We start from the raw sequence: 21,468 nt of genomic DNA, 5'->3' as shown, positions 1-21,468 counted from the left end.
TTGCCTTTTCAATAAATTCTATAGGAATTTACATTCTGTTTAAGAATGAATTCACATTCAAAGTCTATCTTGGATCAGAGCAAATGTGCCAATCTGTTTCAGAACCCATGTGGATGTGATGAGCCACTGCCCCTCTTACCTGCAGACCTGATGTTAGCTTTCAGAAGATCTCTTCGGCTATTATGACGATTGCCGACAGCTGTCCACTGTCGCATATTCTCCAGGATTGATGTGGTTTTCTTTTTTTTAAATTGAACCACCAATCCCAGGTTTTTCACATATATAATATAATATAATATAATATAATATATCACTTATATCCTTAAAGATCCGAGTTACAATTAATCTCTAATAGTCATGTACTTCTCCCCCTCTGTTAGGATTTATATCCTGTTTTCCGAATTCTTGTTCACTTTGACTTAAACCTTTATCATTTCACCATTTTCAAAACACCGTTTTCTCCAGTCATTCATGACTCTTCTCCTGTGTTTCTCTGATATCTGATTTCATTGTGTCTATGTTTCCTTTTGGTCTCTTCTACTTCCACCTACTCCTTAAACGATTGTGTTTCCCAGGAGTCAACCTTGGCTTCTCCCATCTCTGTACACTTTCTTTGGGTGACGTCGTTCTGAAGTGTCTCTCCTGAATGTTCCAGGTGTATAATCTAGATGCCTACTAGACACACACTTCCCAGTGAACCACACCATTTCAAACACAAAATGTTCAAAAGTGAATTTATAACACAGTACCTGTCCAATACAGCTTTCCTCCGGAATTCCTGATTTAAGTTAATGGCAAAATTCTACAACCAATCACCCTTTCCATACTCCTTTATTTTACCAAATAAAGTCAATTGTCAAGTCTTGTCGATCCCACCTCTTAGTACCTTACATATCCTTCACTCTTTTCCAACAACACTAGCATATATTACTGATTTCCATTATAAACATATCTATTGTGAGGCTTTAGGCTTTCATCATATCTCATAAGGACTAACTAGTGGCAGTACAGAGGAAGGTCTAGATTCTAGATAAAAGCATTGTATTTGCTGAGCATTATAAAATGATACATATGTTGCATCATCATTTAACAAATATGTCTAAGAACCTGATCTGGGGTAGCTAGTCCAGATGCAACGTAGGAGGAGTGGCAAATGACTTGGACATATAGTGATAGAATTTTCCATATTAATTTCTTATTTTACATTTATATAGCTTAAGTAGAACATTGCAAATATGTTTCATATAATTTAGATAATACAGTAGTACCTCGGTTTGTGAGCATAATTCATTCTAGAAATAAATTACTCATATTGCAAGACATTGCTCATTTACCAATTTAAAATGTATTATTAGGTTGGTGGAAAAGTAATGCACCAACCTAATAGAAATGTTTGCTTATCTTGCAGAACACTCACAAACCAAATCACTCGCAATCCAAGGTTTTACTGTACTTATTTATAGTAGCTATGTGTCTCCCCACTACCTTAAATTCATGGAAGTTTGTGGGGGAAAGAAACCTCATTTGAACATTTTTCTTTTGGGTGTGGGTAGGTCATTAAGTTGTTATTTTTTAAATTTGAAGTGAAATTCACATAGCATAAAATTAACCATTTTAAAGTGAACAATTCAGTGGCGTTTACTTAGTGCATTCCAAATGTGTGCAACCGCCATCTCTATCAAGTTCTAAAACATCTTAACATCCCAAAGGAAAACCTCTTATCTCTTAAGCACTTGCTGCCATCTTCTTCTTCCTCCCTCTAATACGCATCAATGTGTATCTGTCTATGGATTTATCTATTCTGGATATTTCATATAAATGGTATCATACAATATGTGACCTTTTGTGTCTCACTGCTTTCTCTTAGCATAATGCTTCAGTAGTACTTCATTCCTTGTTATGGCTGAATAATATTCCATTGTATGTATGTATCACATTTTGTTTATCCATTCATTCATGGCTGTTTCCATTTTTTGGCTATTGTGAATAGTGCTGCTGTGAACATACATTTACATATATTTGTTTGACTACCTGTTTTTAATTATTTTATGTATACACCTATAAATGGAAATGTGGGGTCATACTGTGTATAACTTTTTGAGGAACTGCCAAACTGTTTTCCACAGTAGCTGCACCATTTTACATATTTTACATTCCCACCAGCAATGGACAAGGATTCCAATTTCTCCATATCCTTGCTAACACTTTATTTTCCTTTTTTGGGGAAAAGGGCCGGTTGTTTTTCTTTTGTTTCATTTGTCATTCTAATGAGTGTGAATTGGTACTTCACTGTGGTTTTGATTTTCATTTCCTTAATAACAAATGATGTTGAGTATCTTTTCATGTCTTATTATCCATTTGTGTATCTTTGAATAAATGTCTTTCGAGTCATTTGCCCATTTTTTTATTTGATTGTCTTTTGTTGCTGAGTTGTGGGAGTTTTTATATAACCTGGATACTAGACTCTTATCAGATCTGATTTACAAACATTTCCTCCTATTCTATAGGTTGTGTTTTCACTTTCTTGATTCTTTTCTTTAATACACAAAAGATTTTAATTTTGATGAAGTCTAATGTATCTATTTTTGTTATCATCTGTGCTTTTGTGGTCATATGTAAGAATCCAGTGCCAAATTCAAGAACATACAGATTTACCTCTATAGACGACTGACAATTAAGTTCGCAAATTCATCCTAGAAAAAGTGCTACATACTTCGTTGCTGAACATCACTATGGTCACCTCTGAAGTCCTCCCCTTGGGAAGGTATGTACTGACGTCAGCACCTAGTCCACCCTTCAAAACAATTTTGGAACTCTTTTTCTGGAATGGCCATCTGGAATGGTCGTCGAATTACACTTGATGTCCTGAATGTCATCAAAATGTCTTCCTCTAAATATTTCCTTTATCTTCCGGTAAAGAAAGAAGTCATTGTGGGCCAGATCAGGTGAGTAAGGAGGGTGTTCCAATACAAGTATTTCTTTACTGGCTAAAGACTCCCTCACAGACAGTGCCATGTGAGCTGGTGCATTGTCATGATGCAACAGCCATGAATTGTTGGCGAAAAGTTCAGGTTGCCTAACTTTTTCATGCGTCCTTTTCAGCACTTCCAAATAGTAAACTTGGTTAACTGTTTGTCCAGTTGGTACAAATTCATAATGAATAATCCCTGTGATATCAAAAAAGGCTAGCAACATCATTTTGACTCTTGATTTGGACTGATGAAACTTTTTTGGTTGTGGAGAATTAGCTGACTTCCATTGTGCACTTTGACACTTGGTTTCAGGGTCGTATTGGTAAACCCATGTTTCATCATCAATGATAACATGGCCCAAAACATTGTCTTGCCTCTCCAAGAGGTCTTGGCAAACTTCAACTCTCCTTTGCTTTTATTCATTGGTGAGCTCCTTTGGGATCATTTTGGGCACAAACCTTTCTCATGCCAAGATTTTTAGTTAAGATTTTCAAGATTTTCCTCTTTCTCTATCAATGTTTACTTGGTCTGCTATGCTTCTCACAGTCAGCCGATGATTTCGATGCATAGTTCGATGAATTTTTGCAATGTTTTCATCAGTTCTACTCCTTACTGGCCACCCTGGCCTCTCTTCATCAGTGACACATTCTCTCCCCTCAGAAAAACATTTAACCCATTTGTATACTACTATTTTCTTCATGGCATTATCCCCATAAATGTGACTAACATGTCCCTGATTTTACTTCCACTCTTGCCAAGTTTAACAAGAAATTTAATGTTTGTTAGTTGCTCTAATTCAAGCTCAGACATTCTGGTGATGGCACACAAAAACACGCAACAAATATAGTGAACGCCATTCAGCAAGACACCACCATATGTCGACATGAACACAGCTGTGAGACACATATATACCAAGGTTATGAAACCTTACTGAGCTGTTTGTACAGTGCTGCCAATACAAGTGCACTTAATTGTCAGACCTCGTATTTTCTTCTGAGTTGTATGGTTTTAGCTCTTAAACTTAGGCTATCAGCCCCTTTCTAAATAATTTTTGTATAGAGAGTGAGGTAGGGGTTCTATTTTTATTCTTTTGCGTATATATGTGCAGTTGTCCCAGTACCAGTTGTTGAAGAGATTATTCTTTACCCCACTGAACGGCCTTGGCATCCTTCTTGAAAATCAGTTGGTCATAGATGTTTACGGTTATTTCTGGATTCTCAGTTCTATTCCATTGATCCATATTGCTGGGGACCGAGAGACCTATCCAGAGGCTGTAAAGGAGAGGCTAGTGCACGGCACACTCTCTGGCTGCGTCCTTAGCAAGGCTGGCGCAGCACCTCAGCATATGAAGGTTTCCAGCACCCACAGGTGGTTTCCATACATTGGATACTAAACATCTTGGGTCCGACGCATTAGTTGCTAACAATCTGCAGCTGACGCACGGGAAGTTCCCTGCCCAAGGCTATCTCCTCCCCTTCCCTGACCCCGCATAAGCAAGACTATATAAGTAAAGCAGGCTGCTAGACTGGGTCACTGTTCTCCCATCAGGAGACAGCTGTCCACCTAGCCCCCGCTTTCAAGTATTTCTTTGTCTTTCTTAATCCTCTGTTGCCCTCACTCTGGCCCATTCGACTAGTAGTGCTGGATGTGGCACCGTATGACTCTTTATTCCAGTACCACATTACCTTAATAGCCATAGCTTTGTTGTTAAGTTTTAAAATCAGGAAGTATGAATTCTCCAATTTTGTTCTTTTTCAAGATTATTTTTTATGGCTATTTGGGCCACCTTTAAATCCCATATGAATTTGAGGATTAGCTTTTCCCTTTCTGAAAAAATATGGCTATTGAAATTTAGGTAGAGATTGCACTGAATCTGTAGATGGCTTTGAGAAGCACTGTCATCTAAACAATATTACGTTTTTCAATGCATGAACATAGGACGTCATTCCATTTATTTAGGTCCTCTTAAATTTCTCTCTGCAATGTCTTACAGTTTTCAGTATACAAGTCTTTCACATCATTGGTTAAATTTATTCCTAGGTGGGGTTTTTATGCAAATGTAAATGGAATTCTTTTCTTTTTTTATTTTTAATTAAATTTATTGAGGTGACAATTGTTAGTAAAATTACATAGGCTTCAAGTGAACAATTCTGTAATACATCATCTATATATCACATTGTGGGTTCACCACCCAGCGTCAGTTCTCCTTCTATTTTTATATTGTTCATTGCTGACGTATAGAAATACAACTAATTTTTATGGTGTTGATCTTGTACCTGCAATTTTGTTAAATTCGTTTAGTAGCTCTAGTAGGTTTTTCTTCTTTTTTAGATTTTTTGGAATTTTCTATATATAGGATCATCCTATCTGTGAATCCACATAATTTTACTTCTTCCTTTTCAATTTGTATACCCTTTATTTCTGCTCTGTTCCTTCCCAACTCAGGGACCATGTTCCCATACTGGGAACACAGGCTGCCCTCTATAGAACACTGCAGAGCTTAAAAGGAGGCTGGCCAAGGGCAAGTAAAAACACCCTAAACCCATCTACCAGTATAAAGTTGCCTTCATATTGATTCATCACTTGCTTGGTTATGGTAGAACCTTTGTCTATTTTCCAGATTTCTGACAAAGTTAATTCTGACAGTTTCTGCTTAATTTTTCAATGTTTCTGTGGAGGGATAGGTCATTAGAACTGCCCACTCTGACACTTTCACCAATATCATTGCAAACATTTTTATTGTGGTGTACTATTCTAGGATAAGGGACACTAGAATAATATTATTCACATCTGTAACATGCTCAATTCATTTTGAGCTATAAATCAGACCAACTTCCCACCATGAGTAACCACAATGCTGGATCAATGACAAAAAGAGAACAGTTGTATCTGAGAGTATCCAAAGCAGCAGTAGAGATAGCTCCGTTACCTCAACTTAGATAGTCTGGTAGAGATTTTTGTCACTAGTGGATATACTCTAAAACTTAATAAACAATGAAATGATTTCAAATGTAATCCCAGAAATGCAAAAAGTAATGAAAAGCAAAGTAAAGCATATCTAAATGAATATTATCTATATAAAATAAAATAATATTTTATTGGGTTTAAAAATAATTGAATAGAATTAAGATAAGAGACAACAATTGCACAAAAATCAGGAGTTGTGTAAATAAAATTAAAGTGTTCTAAAGTTTTTGCATTGTCCAGGAACTAGAAAAAGTATCAATTTGTAGTAGATTCTAATAAGTCAAAATTCATTTTGCAATGAGAAAGCAAGGCACACAATAAGAAAGATATCCACAATACATATATCTGATAAAGGAATCATATCTAGACTATAGAAAAACCTCCTAGGAATCAATAAGAAAAAGACAGATAAGCTAATTTTAAAATGGGCAAAAGGCATTTCACAAAAGAGAATATCCAAATCACATATGTACATGTGAAAAGGTACAGAACTCTTTGACATCCAGGAAAAGCAAATTAAATCCATAATGTAATGCCCCTATATATACATCAAAATGTATAACATTACAAAAAATCTCCATGCTGTTTTGCATAATTGTGTATCACTTCATAGTCCAACCAACAAACAGTACAAGGATTCCAATTTCTCCACATTCTTGCAAACATTTGTGGGATTTTTCATTAACATCCTCCCCAACTTGTGTGCGGGTTGTATCACATGGTTGTATTCATTTGCATTTCTCTGATGATAAGTGATGTCAAGCACCTTTTCATGCATTTGTTGGCCACTTGTATGTCTTCTTTGAAGAAATGTCTATTCAAGTTCTTTGTCCATTTTTTAATTGGCTATTTGGGTTTTTTGTTTTGTTTTGTTTTGTTTTGTTTTGTTTTGCTAAAGAATTGTAGGAGTTCCTTATATTTTTTGGAAATTAATGCCTTATTAGATACGTGGTTTGCAAATATTTTCTTCCACTTTTAGGTTGTCTTTTTATTCTGTTGATTTATTTCCTTTACCGTGAAGAAAATTTTTAGTTTAATGTATTCCTACTTATCTATTTTTACTTTTGGTGTCATATCCATGAAATCATTGCCAAGAATAATGTCATGAAGCTTTTCTCATTTTCTTCTGGGAATTTTCTTCAGGTCTTTTGTTTAAATCTTTAATCCATTTTTAGTTGCATTTTGTGTACGTTTTTAGATAGGGGTCTATTTTTCACCCTTTTACATGTGGCTATCCAGTTTTCCCAACATCATTTGTTGCAGAGACTATCTTTTCCCCATTGTGTATTTTTGGAACTATTGTTGAAGATCAGTTGCCTTTATATGTGTGGGTTTATTTCTGGGCTCTTTATTCTGTTTTATTATTGTTCTATATGTCTGTCTTTATGCAGTATCACACTGCTTTAACTATGGTAGCTTTGTAATATACTTTCCAAATCAAGAAATGTGATACTTCCATCTTTGTTTTTTCTCAAGGTTTCTTGGGCTATCCTGGGTCTTTTGGTGTCCCATGTGAATTTTAGGAGTGTTTTTCTATTTCTGTGAAAAAATGCCATTGGAATTTTGATGGAAATAGTATTGAATATGTAGATTGCTTTGGGTAGTATGGACATTTTAACAATATGTCTTCTAATCCATGAACACAAGATATCTTCCTATTTATTTGTGTTTTCTTAAATTTCTTTCATCAGTGTATTGTAGTTTTCAGTGTACAAGTCTTTCATCTCCTTGGTTAAATATATTCCTAAATATTTTCTTGTTATTTTTGGTGGTGTAAATAAGATTGTTTTCCTAACTTCTTTTTTGGGTAGCTCATTGTCACTTTATGGAAATGCAATTAATTTTTGCATGTTGACATTGTATCCTGCAACTTTTCTGGATTTGTTTATTCATTCTAACAAATGTGTGTGTGTGTGTGTGTGTGTGTGTGTGTGTGTGTGTGATTTTTAGGGTTTTCCATATATAAGTTCATGTCATCTGCAAACAGAGACAATTTTACTCCTTCCTTTCCAATTTGGATGTCCTTTATTTCTTTTTCTTCCCTAGTTGCTCTGACTAGGACTTCTACTATTATGTTGAATAGAGGCGGTAAAAGTGGGCATCTTTCCCTTGTTCCTGACTGCAGAGGCAAATCTTCCAGTTTTTCACCACTGAGTATGATTTTAGCTGCAGGCTTGTCACATATGATCACTATGTTGAGGTACATTCTGTCTACCCCTAATTTGTGGAGAGTTTTTATCATGAAGGGATGTTGAATATTGTCAAGTGCTTTTTCTTCATCTATTGAGATGATACAATTTTAATCCTTCATTCTGTTAATGTGGTGTATCACACTTATTGACTTGTATATCCCAGGGATAAATTCTGTTTGATCATGGTTTAAGATCTCTTTACTGTGCTGTTGAGTTATGCTAGCCATAATTTTTGTTACAGTGTTTTACATCTACATTCATCAGAGATATGAACCTGCAATTTTCTGATCTGGTAGTATCTTTTTCTGATTTTGCTATCAGGGTAATACAGGCCTTTAAGGCCTTCTCTTCAGTTGTTTGGAAGGTTGGGAAGGACTGGTGTTAATTCTTTAAATATTTGGTAGAATACACCAGTGAAGCTTTCAGGCCATGGTTTTTTCATTACTATTTCAATTTCCTTACTTGTTATTGGTCTGTTCATATTTTTATTTCTTCCATCATATGAATCAGTAATTCCACTCCTAAGTTTATATTCAAAATAACTAAAAGGAGGATCTCAAAGTGATATCTGCACTGCCCTGTTTATTGCAGCATAGCATGATTCACAATAGTCGATTTGAAACCAATTCAAATTTCCATTAACAGATAAATGGATTTTTCTTAATGTGGTATATATATATGTGTATATGTGTATATATATATATATATATATATATATACACATATATATATATATAATAGAATGTTATTCAGTCTTACAAAAGAAGGAAATCCTAATACTTGTGACATCATGGATAGACCTGGAAAACAGGCATTTTTTAAGAATTTAAAAAGTAGAAGTGAACATTATGGATACCGCTACATTTTTACAAATTTCACTTCTCATTTTAAAAGTCCTTTTATCTAATTAACAATTGCTTTGACTGAAGCAAAAGCTAAAGTGCTAATCCATGCATTTTTGCCCTTTCAGGTTTAATTGGGTGACAAACAACTGCATTATCTAGTTCTAATTACTTAAGAGGCATGTGAGAGATAAGTTGCAGAACCAGAGACATCTTTTTACTCTGATGTTGCTTCATTCGGTTCAATCACTACTTTTTCTTTATATCATCTGTCTTTTCTACATAATTCCTAGGGATTTCTGAAATACAAAATTCAGGGCTAAGACTTCTCACCAACCATCTGGGCAGCAGTGAAGCCCCAAAGCCTGAACCTGGAGGAGGCAGAGAAGTTTATGGGTTCAGGTGTGGCCCAAGGGGAGTTCAAGTGAGGGCTAGGTCAGGTTGCATACCTGGATGGAGAGAGGTCAACCTATAGTCCCAATGGTGCCTCTTACCTACCTGTGGCACTCTCAAGGTGCTGATCATCTGAAGGGTATACAGAGAAAGCCAGCCTAGCTTGAGGCTCCAATGGTTTGGAGTGAGGAGGACCAAGGGTCTCTGTGTAGCTACAGAAAACATTATGCTTGGAAATAAGACAGTCACAGAACAAATACTGCATGATTACACCTATATGAAGTATCTAAAATAATCAAACTCATAGATACAGTGAATAGAATGGTGGTTGCCAGAAGATGGGGGAGGGGAAAATGAAGAGTTTTCAATGGTGATAAAGTTAAAGTACATACAATATAAATAAGGTCTGCTGTACACAATATTGCCCGTAGTTAATATGTTGTGCACGTAAAAACTTGTTAAGAAGGTAAATCTCATGGTGTGTGATCTTACCACTGGCGGAGGGGAGGGGGAAAAGCAAGGAGACACAAGAAATCTTTTGGTGATGATGGGTATGTTCATTACCTTATTTGTGGTGATGGTGTCACAGGTGTATGCATATGTCCAAAGTTATTAAACTGTATAACTTAAATATATGGCGCTTTTTGTATATTTGGTTTGTCTCAATAAAGTTGAAAACAAAGAACAAACAAAAAAGAAAAACATAAAACTGAGACTATCAAGTGGTGGCAAAGATGTGGAGCAAATCGACTTTTCATTCACAGCCAGTGGGTTATAAATTGGTAAACCAGAAAACTACTTGGGCAGTGGTTACTAATATATGCATATATTATATATGAATATAATATATATAGTGTTTACTGAATATATGAATATCTTGTGGCACAGTAATACTACTCCTAAGTATATACCAAAATCAAATGTGTAACTATGTGCATCAACAGACAGATACGGGAATATTCATAGTGGCATTATTTGTAGTCATCCCAAACTTTAAACAACCTAATGTCAAGAAATATTAGAATAGATAAAGAAATTTGGGGATTATATACAAACATGAAAATGAATAAACTTCTACTACATTCTTTAACATAGCTCAATCTTGTAAATATATTATTGATTGAAAAGGGTCACCCAAGAGTAGATACTATGTGTGACCATTTATAAGCATTTAAAAACAGGCACAATTAATTTGGTGGTAAAATTCAGAAGAGTGGCTATTTTTGTGTAGGGGTGCAATGACTAAGACGGAGCAAGAAGAGAGCTTCTATGTTATTGGTAATCTAATCTAGGAGGTGGTTCATTCACTTTGTTCATTCACCAAGATATACACACAGATTATTGCATTTCTTTTGTACATATGCCCTCCCTTAAAATTTTTTCACACCCATCAATTCAGAAAATGTTTAAAATTGTATTTTAGAAATTTTTTTGTGGGTGCAGGGAAAGTGTTGCTCATATATTGAGGGTAGACATGTAAGTTGTAACATCTATTTAGAGAAGCAAATTGAGAGAATCTACTACTAAGATTTAAAATGTGCATACTCTATCCAGCACATTATCACTTGTTAGTATCTCCACTTTTGAGAACACTTGGATATAGGTACAAAAACAGCACATATAATTATATTGAAGGCAGCGACACTTCCAATAAAAAAAATAAAAGAAACAAACTACCTGTCTAAGGGTAGAAGAATAATAAATTATATCTATTGGTGAAAATTAGGGTCAAGATGGTGGAGTAGGTAGATGCTGTGTTTGCTTTCTCTGATGACCACATCAAAATTGCAACTAAACTATAGAACAACCATCATTGAGAGTCACCTGAAGTCTAACTGAACCAAAGTCCTACAACTAAGGATATAAAGAAGAAGCCACCTGGAGACTGGTAGGAAGGCAGAGACGTGGAACAGGCTGGTGTGTGTGTGACTGTTGTGTGTGACCATGCCAGAGTGTGACTGCTAAAAATTGTGATGGATAGCTGGGCTGTGGAGCTCCCCTTCCCCTGGAGGAGCAAGGGGTCCCAGCCCCACATCAGGCTCCCTAGCCCAGAGTTCCAGTGCTAGGGAGAGAAGCCCCCATAACTTCTGGCTGTGAATACCAGCAGAGATTGTGACTGGATGAGGCAGAGGGTGGCTAGAGTTCCAGGCATTCCTATTAAAGGGCCTGTGCATGGACTTCCTTGTTGACAGATTCATTTGCTCTGAGCTCCAGTGTTGGGGCAGCAGCTCAAGAGTGCCAGGGACATATGTGGAGGAAATGAGTTGTCTGCATTCAGAGAGAGGGCTACAGGGGCAGCATTCTCCCAGAAAGAAGTGCTGGAATAATTCATTGTTTCTTTGTCAAGCCTTCCCCTCCCCTGGCATGCAGACACAGGTGATCACCATATCTGAGCCTCGATCAACCTGGTCAAACATTCATCTGCCCTGCCCTGGTGATTCTGTGAGATACTGCCCCAAACAACTTGTGGGCCCACCCCAGCCTCTTCTAGTGCTTTTTACACATAAATAGCCTGTCTTGGCTCATGCTTCAGACTGTCCTAAAATCTCTCAAAGGTTCACAAAACCCAAACAAACAACATCTGGCTTTGGCATGTCCCATACCTCTTGTTGAGCAGCCCCACGTCTGGCACTAGCATCAGCAAATCTCAGTTTGCAGCTTGACCTCTCAAAGTACCTCCAAGCTGAGACAGGTGGTGGCAATCTATGGATTGCTTTGTGTCTCATGACAGGTTGCCCCAAGCAAGGCACAGGCTGTGGCTGAACTTGGCCTGTGATGGGGCCCCTCCCAAGAGGCTCCAGGGCTGGCATAGCAGTGGCCAGCTTCAGAGAGAGCCAGATCATCACCTAGCCCCTTCCAAGGATGACACTTCCAAAGGGAAGACTGGGCAGGCACCAGAGTCCTGCTAAAGTGAATTATGCTCCTTAGGGTCAGCCCCTGCACAACAGCTCCTCCACTGTAGTCATGGCCAGTCCTCACAACAAATCAACCTGAGGGTCAATCACGCCCATTGGCATGCAACCAGCAACAAAGACTCAACTACAACAGGAGGCACACACAACCCACATAAGGGACACACCTGGAACACTCGTCTAAGGTGACCAGGGAGACTGCACCACTGAGCCCCACAGGACACCTACTACATTAGGCTTCTCTACTATGACTGGGAGACATAGAAGCTCTACCTAATACATAGAAACAAACATAGGGAGGCTGCCAAAATGGGGAGAAAAAAAACATGTCCCAAATAAAAGAATAGAATAAAACTCCAGAAAAAGAACTAAACAAAATGGAAACAAGGAATCTACCAGATGCAGAGTACAAAACACTGGTTATAAGGACACTCAATGATCTCAGGGAGAACTTCATAAAAGAGACAGGAAACATAAAAATAGATATAGAAAACAAAAAAAAGAACCAGTCAGAAATAGAGAATGCAATGACTGAAATGAAAAACACATTAGAGGGAATCAATAGTAGATTAGATGAAGCAGAGGACTGAATCAGTGATTTATAAGTTAAGGTAGCAGAAAATACCCAATCAGAACAGCAAAAAGAAGAAAGAATCCTCCCCCCCAAAAAATGAGGATAGTTTAAGGGGCCTCTGGGACAACATCAAGCATAACAACATTTGCATCTTGGAGTACCAGAAAGAGAAGAGAGAGAGCAAGGAATTGAAAACCTATTTGAAAAAATGACAGAAAATTTCCCTAACCTTGTGAAGCAACTAGACATATAAGCCCAGGAAGTGTACAGAGTCTTAAACAAGATGAGTCCAAAGAGGCCTACACCAAGATATATCATAATTAAAATGCCAGAGGTTAAAGACAAAGAAAGAACCTTGAAAGCAGAAATAGAAAAGCTGTTAGTTATCTATGAGGGAGCGCCCATAAGACTGTCAGGTGATTTCTCAACAGAAACTTTGCAGGACAGAAGGGATTGGCATAAAATAGTCAAAGTGATGAAAAGCAAGGACCTACAACCAAGATTACTTTACCCAGCAAAGCTATTATTTAGAATCAAAGGACAGATAAAGAGCTTCCTAGACAAGAAAAAGCTAAGAGAATTCATTACCATCGAATGCATATTACAAGAAATGTTAGAGACTGTTTTAAGGTGAAAAGAAAAGATAAAAAATGTGAATAAGAAAATGGCAATAACTACATATCTATCAACAATTATTTTAAATGTTAATGGATTAAGTGGTCCAATCAAAAGACACAGTGGCTGAGTGGATAAGAAAAGACGACCCCTTACATAAGCTGCCTTGATGGGACGTTTGCATTCATATATTCATTGCTGCATTGTTTACAATGGCCAAGATGTGGAGGCAGCCTGAATGTCCATCAATGGATGAATAGATAAAGAAGAGGTGGCATCTATGTATAATGGAATATTGTTCAGCCATGGAAAGGAATGGGGTCTTGCCATCTGTGGCAGCATCAATGGATCTGGAGGATATTATGCTGAGTGGAGTATGTCAGACAGAGAAAGACAGATGCAATGTGATTTCACTTATATTTGGAATCTAAAGAAGAAAACAAATAAACAAAACAGAAACAAACTCATAGATAGAATATTTTTATGGTTGCCAGATGGGAGGGGGCATGGGATGGGTGAAAAAGGAAAGGGATTAAGAAGAATAAATTCGCTGTTATAAAGTAGTCATGGGAATATAGGGTATAGCATATGTAATATAGTCAATAATATTGTAATAACTATGGATGGTGTCAGATGGGTACTAGATTTATTGAGGTGATAGATAGGAGGAGGTTGGGGACAGGGTAAAAAAGGCAAAGGTGTTAAGATGTACAAATTGGTAGCTACAAAAGAGTAATTAAAGCATAGGGAATGTAGTTAATAATATGGTAATAACTATATATAATGTCAGGTGGGTACTAGTCAGGGGGTCACTTCTTAAATTATATAAATGTCTAGCCACTATGCTGTATGCCTGAAATTAATATAAAATAATACTGGATATCAACTGTAATTGAAAAATTTAAAGGAGGGGTAAGGTGAAAGGGAATGAGGTCCAAATTTCCAGATATAAAACAAATAAGTCAGGGGGATATAACGTACCACATGGGGAATATAGTCAATAATACATATTGTGATAGCATAGTGCAGTGTCAGATGGTTATTGGACTTACCATAGTGATCACTTCTTCAGGAATAGAAATGTTGAATAACTATGACATACACATGAAACTAATATAATATTGTATGTTAGCTATATTTTAATAAAAGTTTTTTAAAAATCAAATTACATTTAAAAAAAGTGTATCTATTGGTTCTGAGGACTATCATGCAGTATTTTAAAAGAATGATGTAAATTTGTATACAGATATACAAAGACCTCAATTATATAAGTTGATTGGAAAAAAGTAACATCTTAAACATACGTAAATGCATAGGAACTAGGAGTCATCTTATAGGGACTGGGTATGCAATTAGTGCCTGAGCAGAATTTTAGCCTAATTTGTAATATTTCAATTTATGGTTACGTGTAATTTAAAATTAATAACAGCAGTTAGAATGTCTGGAAGAATATCCAAGAAGCCAGCAACACTGGCTGCCTCCAAAAGCTGGACTGAGTGTCTGAGGAGCTGGAAACAGACTTTTCCGTGTATAACCCTCTATTTCTTTAAGATGCCCAATCTCATGGGAAAACATACACAAATGTAATTAAATGTGACTACTATGAAGACTGAGGTGTCAGTTATTACAGTAGCCAAGAGAAAGTGTCTTCTAAAAAGGTCTGAGGAACTCGAGAAGAATTCGCAGCGCAGGTGGCACTGGAACAGAGAAATGGAATGTCCTACTTTTTAATTCTCGGAGAATTTTGTGTGGGGTGCCCAGGGCCCCTGAAAGCCGGTTCCATGATTACTTTCCACGAGCTGGAGCCTAAATCCCCACCAAGAGACTAGAAGCAGGCGGGTGAAGCAGAATCGGCGGCTAGATGGAAGCGGACCCTTAATAAAACGGTGTGGTACATACTCAATCAAGGCTAACACCAGCTCAGCCCTTTCAGAATCAGTTCCAGGGTCCCACCCTCTCCTCCAGGCCGGCCAGCCTGCCCTCTCCTGCCTTCCCGCTTCGCTTACTGGGCAGTAGATGATTGACAGATCCACTCACCAATCGCTGCATCTGCTACAGGAGCACTTAGGCCCCAGCCGGGTATTTAGTACCTAGGGCGAGATGCGGTCTCTGTGCGTCTACGTCAGCGTGCTGACGTCACGAGCCGGGTACTCAAGGCGGGTCAGGTCAGCTGGCTGCAGGCGGTGGGCTGCGCGTACCCTGCCGGGCTCGAGCCCAGGCCCCGCCCTGCTGAGCCAGCCCCTCCGCTCGCGAGGGCCCCCCCGGGGGTGACCACGGAGCCGCGGTCCCCGCGCTAGACTGGGGCGGCCTGCCCGGAACTACTCGATGAGGTAGGCTGGGTTTTTCATCACCCTGTTTGACAGATTTGAAAAACGAGTCACCTCGGGTCAGATGACTTGCACGGGTCTCACGAGAGACCGGCTAACGTTGGCCAGAGCCTGAGCATCTGGTTCTGTTTGCTGAGCCCTGCGCCATCCTGCGGAGAGGAGGAGGAGGAGGAGGGGCTAGGCTGACTGTTTTAAAAGATACAGAAGTGTAGTTGCACAATGCTTAGCCCCTTTTCATCCAGGGCTTGGACCGGTATTCAGGGGATGCTTGTGGGAGTGAAGTCTGTGTTCTTGCACGCTTCAGACCCGGAGGAGTCCTCGTTGGGGTCCAGCCTCATTCTGACGCCCTGGGCCGTACAGAGTGACCAAGAATGGTGACTCGGGTGATGCATGGGTTATACGGTCAAGTATAAACGGCCTCTTTTATTTATCAAGAAAATCTGTTTAAAAAAAAACAATTAAGAAATTAAAACACAAGTCATGAAGGTTCTGGCTATGGTTTCACTTCACTGGTTTGCCCACTCCTGGGCATCTGGCTGCATTTTGAAATCTCAGCGTGCTTGCTTTTGGTTTAGGATTAGACAGGGATTTTTTTTTTTCTCTTTTAGTTCAAACATGGGTTAACATTGTGGAACTTTTCTTACCATTCCCTTATTCATCATGTCATTTGTCTTCTATTTCACAGACGGAATCGCTGAATTCATCACTTGACTCAGTAATAGTTTGGATAAGTTTAGTAAGGTAACAAAGTAACAGATCTAACCTCTCAAATATACCAGAATTAGTTTAGTTTATCTCAGAATTCTTGTTGAGAAGGGTTCTGAAAGATAATTCCCATCTATATACCGTCTACCCACACACCCCTTTTTCTAGAAACAGGATTTCACAAAACAAAACTTATGGAACTATTGCTTTATTTATGGATTCTAATAAGGTAGGGCATAATTCATGCTCATAAAGTGAAAATGTGTACTATATAATATATATGTGCATATATACTTTGTATTATGAAGAATTCATTCTCTTTAAATCTTGCTGTCTCAAACATTGACCTTTTAAGAGTGTATTATTGCATAAAACTGCATTAAAGAAATGAAACTGAAACTGCTTCCGGGGACTTTTCCTAACTTATGTTCCTAGAAGGAGGCTAATTGTTATTTGAATTTATTCTTTGGACAAGTTTATCTGATGTGTGCCTTATCTGTGCCACACTTTGTTTTTGGTGTTGGGGACTGAGTGCTGAAAAATTTAGCTAAGGTCTCTGCACTCAAAGACCTTACATTTTGGTGGAGATACATTAAACATGTAAAGAAAAATGACAATTTTAGATAATGATAAATGCTAGAAAAAAATATAATAGGGCAAGAGGCTAGAGTATGACTGGGGTGTGTGGAGAAATTTAGATATGGCATTCAGGGAAGAGTTCCTTGAGGAAGTGACAGTTTGGGTGAGACCTGAATGTTTGGAATGAGTCAGCCATAGGAAGATAGATCTGCTGGAAGTTTCCAGACAGTAATTTAACAGTATAAAAGAGCTAAAGTAGTAACGAGCTTGGCATGTTTCAGGGATAGAAGAGAAGCTGTGTGGCTGGAATAGAGTGATCCTAGTGGAGACTGAGATGGGTTGACAGTGGTAAGAGATGACACCAAGAGGTGGGCAGGAGCGGGGTTCTCTGAACCCCAGGCAGAATTGCAGGCACACAAAGGAAATAGGATTTATGTACTGCCAAAGTCCTCTTTGTTTCCTTCAGTGACCCTCATAGACTCTAACCAGCCCTCTGCTTTATTTTGATTGCTATATCAAATTATTGAAATCATTGCAATAATTTTTTTTCACCAGTGGTCCTCTTTCATAATAATAAAAAAAATGTCTTCTTCCTTTAAGCACTGTGTCCCATGATGTTTCTTTCTTGTTCATTGTTATTATATGCAGGATCCAAAACTCTATCTTCAGCTTTCTGCTTTTATCATCCTATTTCCAACCTTGAGTCCTCTCCAGTATTATCTTTATGTGGTCACCCTTTGGGAAAGACCCGCAGTCCATCCCTGGTCTTCCCCAAGCCGAGTTCTAGGAAACTGCATTGTCAAGTGGATTACCATTTTCCATTGGGACTTTTATTACCGACCAGAGACTTAATCTCTGCCTTTGTTTGGAGCTTACAATGTGCCAGGTGCATTACATACAATCTGATCCTTCCAACATGTTGCAAAGGGAAATATTATCCCTTCTTGATGGAATAATATTGCACTGAAAGCCACCTAGCTGTACTGAGGGAACCTAGGTTTGAACTCCAATTAGCCTGCCCCCAAAACCCTAATCCATGGTACTCCACTGCTTCTTTGAGTATGCAACAGCAGCTACAAACCTCTATTATTTCAAATTATGTTTTATGAAATGGCATTGTAGAGATCATGATTCAGTCCTCTCAGTTTAAGTCTGGGGCTGTGGAGGTCCATAGATGTTCAGTGATTTTCAAGACATAACGGACACCAAATTCTCCCCCTGCTGGTTCTCAGCCTAGTGTTTTTTCTGCTATACTTCATGAAAGTTTCATCACTGGGGTTTCTATATATGTATATAAAAATATAGTATTCAACATCATGAATTTACTTTCCACAAACTCATACAAGGTAATTTTAAAAAGATGAAACAGTGCTGCTTTGGGGGCTAAAATAATCCTCTGTTTTCTTTTCCTTCCGTCTTCTCAGCAGTAAGCAGGTATACACTTTCTGGATGAATCTTTGGCTTCCATTAGTAGAAAGTGGTTTGTAAATAACATTAAAATCTAAGTTTTAGTTTTGCAAATCTTTGAAAGGGAGTTTAAAGTTGTTACTGTTTTCCCAGCTTTAATCTTATGCACACAAGCATGGGAATATTGCCAGTGTTTGCTGGCTCATAGCTTCTGTTAGCAAGTGCAGTTAGGATTGAGGAAGCCCTGGGTCAGCTCGGGATAGAACTTCTCTTTCTTAGCAGTGTATTATAATTTAAAAAAATAAGTAAAAATCAGTTTATAAATTATATGGTTGAAAATGGGTTACTATGCTCCTACAATTTAAAAATACCCATTTATTTTTATTAATCATAATTGGGATATGATAGATGAATAATAGTAAATGAACATATAGCTTAATTTACATTCTGGTAGCTTTTGACTCTCCTATAACTTAATGGAGATTGTCTTTTTCATTAGTCAAATTAGAATAATGTTAATGAAATTAGCACAGTCTTTCTTAAATGTTTAAAGGTGTTTAACTTTAGGCAGAAGAGAGCTTTTGTTCTTCAAGCCATCTACTGAACCTTTTGACCAAGTATCTCTGTCATTTAAGACTGTACATGCGACTGAATCCGGGGTCTGAAGATCCAGGCTGTTGTGATTTGGCCTCAGATTTTTGTGCCCTCCTTTCCCCATGAACCCTGTGCCCCAGACTGGACTCCTGGGCTTTCCAACTTCAGTGCCTTTGCTTGTGCTCTTCCTACAGCCTGAAATGCCTTCTACATGGATAAATGTGGCCAAAGTTCTGCTGTCCCTCTGCATCCATCTGTGCTGATTTCTCGCGATAGTTCCTGTGCCTCTTTAATGGAAGCCTTCCCTTTCACAGCACTTTGGGAATCTTTCACTTAGGATGCAGTTTACCAATCTTGATATCTTTGGTAATTCACTATTTTATACGTGAGTATTCAAATCAATTTTGGCTTGAGCTTAAACAAGACCCAAGAATTTATGTTATACATGCAACATTTTTTGTAGATTGTATAGCCCTTTAGTTTTATTTACGCTTTTATTAAGTCATCTTTGAGAGAAGCACTGGCATACTTTTCTTGGCTTTGATTCAACAGAACTCTTTCCTGTTTCAGTTAAGAGTCAGTCTGACTTTACAGTTACAAGGGATCCCTTGAGAGTCCTCTGTGTTTATGGTGTTAGGAAAAAGTAACAGTAATTCCACTTTTTAATATTAAACATGAGAAAACCTTGGCCCAGGTTGACTAGCCAGGGGGCCCTGCAGTGCTGGGCTAAGAACCTGGTCAGTACTCCTGGTTCATGGCCGCAGAAGCTTGTGCAGGCTGTCGGGGTTCCGATGTCCTACAGCAGAACTCCTGACAGCCTCTGACAAGTGGATCGGCATAGCTCAGGCATTTCTGGACTGTTTTGCTTGCTTTTCTTGTGAGTAGATCTGGATCTGGAAGAAACCTCTTGTGGTAACCCAAGGTCAAAGCAGGGATCCTTGACAGAGCTCTTAGGGCCTGCAGGACCCTCCTGGGCAGGCATTGAGGTAGTATCAGCTTTGGTAAGCTCTTGGGTTTAAAACCCTTCTCTTCTGCTTCCCCTGTTGTCACAGTTTTCCAAAACCTATTTTGGGACTGGTGGGCAATCTTAGTATATTAAACTTGGGGGTTTGGAGGAATTTGGCTTAGTACCTGATAAGTTGTGGTGATCACGGGTTTCCATGTCCCATAGTTTCCAGAACAGCACACTTTTCAAATATCATGCATTATTGTTTGCAAAAGTATATTCTTGTTTGCGTTTTGCTTCAGGAGAATATATCTATATCTATGTATATATATCCCCATATATATATACATTTTTTTTTAATTAACCACTTGCTTGTCGAATTAATAATGTGGAACTAGGGAGTTTTAAGTACATTTTCCTATTTGCATGGTAGTTAAATTCATCAAAGGTAACAGCAAAAGGAGCTCTTGAGCTACTAGATGTTTCTCTAGCTGAGGTGGAAACACCAGCCAGGCCTTGCCTTAGGCCTTACTGATGGTAACTAACACTCACAGAGGGCTTCCTTTGTGCCAGGTGCCGTTCTAAATGCTCTGTGTCCAGGTTGCTCATCTTTAGCACTAGATACTTCTTTGTTGTAGGGACCTGTCCTATGCATTGTAGGGTGTTTAGCAGCATCCCTGGGCTCTACCCATAGAAGCTAGTGGCACCTCCCTGATTGTGACAACCAAAAATGTCTCCCCTGTCCCCAACACCTCGAGAACCACTGCTTCCTAGAAACTATTCCTCACAACGACCCTGTGAAGTAAGTTGGATTTTGATTATCCTCATTTTGCAGAAGGAGAAGCTGAAGCACAGGGAAGTTAAGTAACTTGTCTAAGGTCGCACAGCTAGTCAGCAGGAGTACTGGATGTGAAACCAGGCAGTGCTCTTCGTGATCCCAGGCCTAACGCACCCAGCGCAGATGGGCACTAACGGTTGGATCCAATGCCCCATGTAAACCAGCAGACAACAGATGTCAACAGGGTCCAGGCAGGCTGTAAGAAAGTGGCAAACGGTGAACTGGGGAGTATTGCCAGAATTGCCTGTTTTTCAAAAGGCTAGAAATCTGGATTTTATTTATGTGAGAAACTCATCCTTTAATATTGGTAAATAGTTCAATGTTTAAAAAACATATTTTAAGCGAACAAACACTGTCACCTGTATATGGGGAACATTTGGTCCCACGTGTAGACTTTGCATCGTGTGACATTCCAGAGACGTGTACATTCATTTGATGGGGGAAATGAAGTAGATTCTGGGTGGAGGGTAGAGTTCCCCTTATTTGAAGGCTCTGGAAATGAGGATGGGTAGAGTGGAGCTTCTAGACTAGAAGTGGTTGTCTTGCTTTCTTTTAAGCCAAGAGTGTGGCAATTAAAGATGGTCATCCATCACACTTTGAACTTC

General features: G+C 38.5%; 1 protein-coding gene and 1 pseudogene across 2 annotated transcripts in view; one reads left to right on the top strand and one right to left on the bottom strand.

Moving 5' to 3' along the window:
* LOC109375606 (deleted in azoospermia-like pseudogene) overlaps positions 1-215 on the bottom strand; it is a 94,900-nt pseudogene extending 94,685 nt beyond the window's left edge.
* Positions 216-15,583: 15,368 nt separating this feature from the next.
* STARD3NL (STARD3 N-terminal like) overlaps positions 15,584-21,468 on the top strand; it is a 54,507-nt gene continuing 48,622 nt past the window's right edge. Inside the window, exons 1-2 of one of the 2 annotated variants that reach the window (XM_019631055.1) lie at positions 15,584-15,797; positions 19,274-19,464. The gene's annotated coding sequence lies outside the window, so the exon portion shown is untranslated. The remainder of the gene's footprint in view (positions 15,798-19,273; positions 19,465-21,468) is intronic. The other variant, XM_019631054.1, reaches the window with a different exon arrangement.

This window comes from Hipposideros armiger, unplaced genomic scaffold, assembly GCF_001890085.2.
Source record: "Hipposideros armiger isolate ML-2016 unplaced genomic scaffold, ASM189008v1 scaffold_981, whole genome shotgun sequence".
Lineage (NCBI taxonomy): Eukaryota > Metazoa > Chordata > Mammalia > Chiroptera > Hipposideridae > Hipposideros > Hipposideros armiger.
The sequence above is the reverse complement of the archived record's forward strand: the minus strand, read 5'-3'. Positions and strand labels throughout refer to the sequence as shown.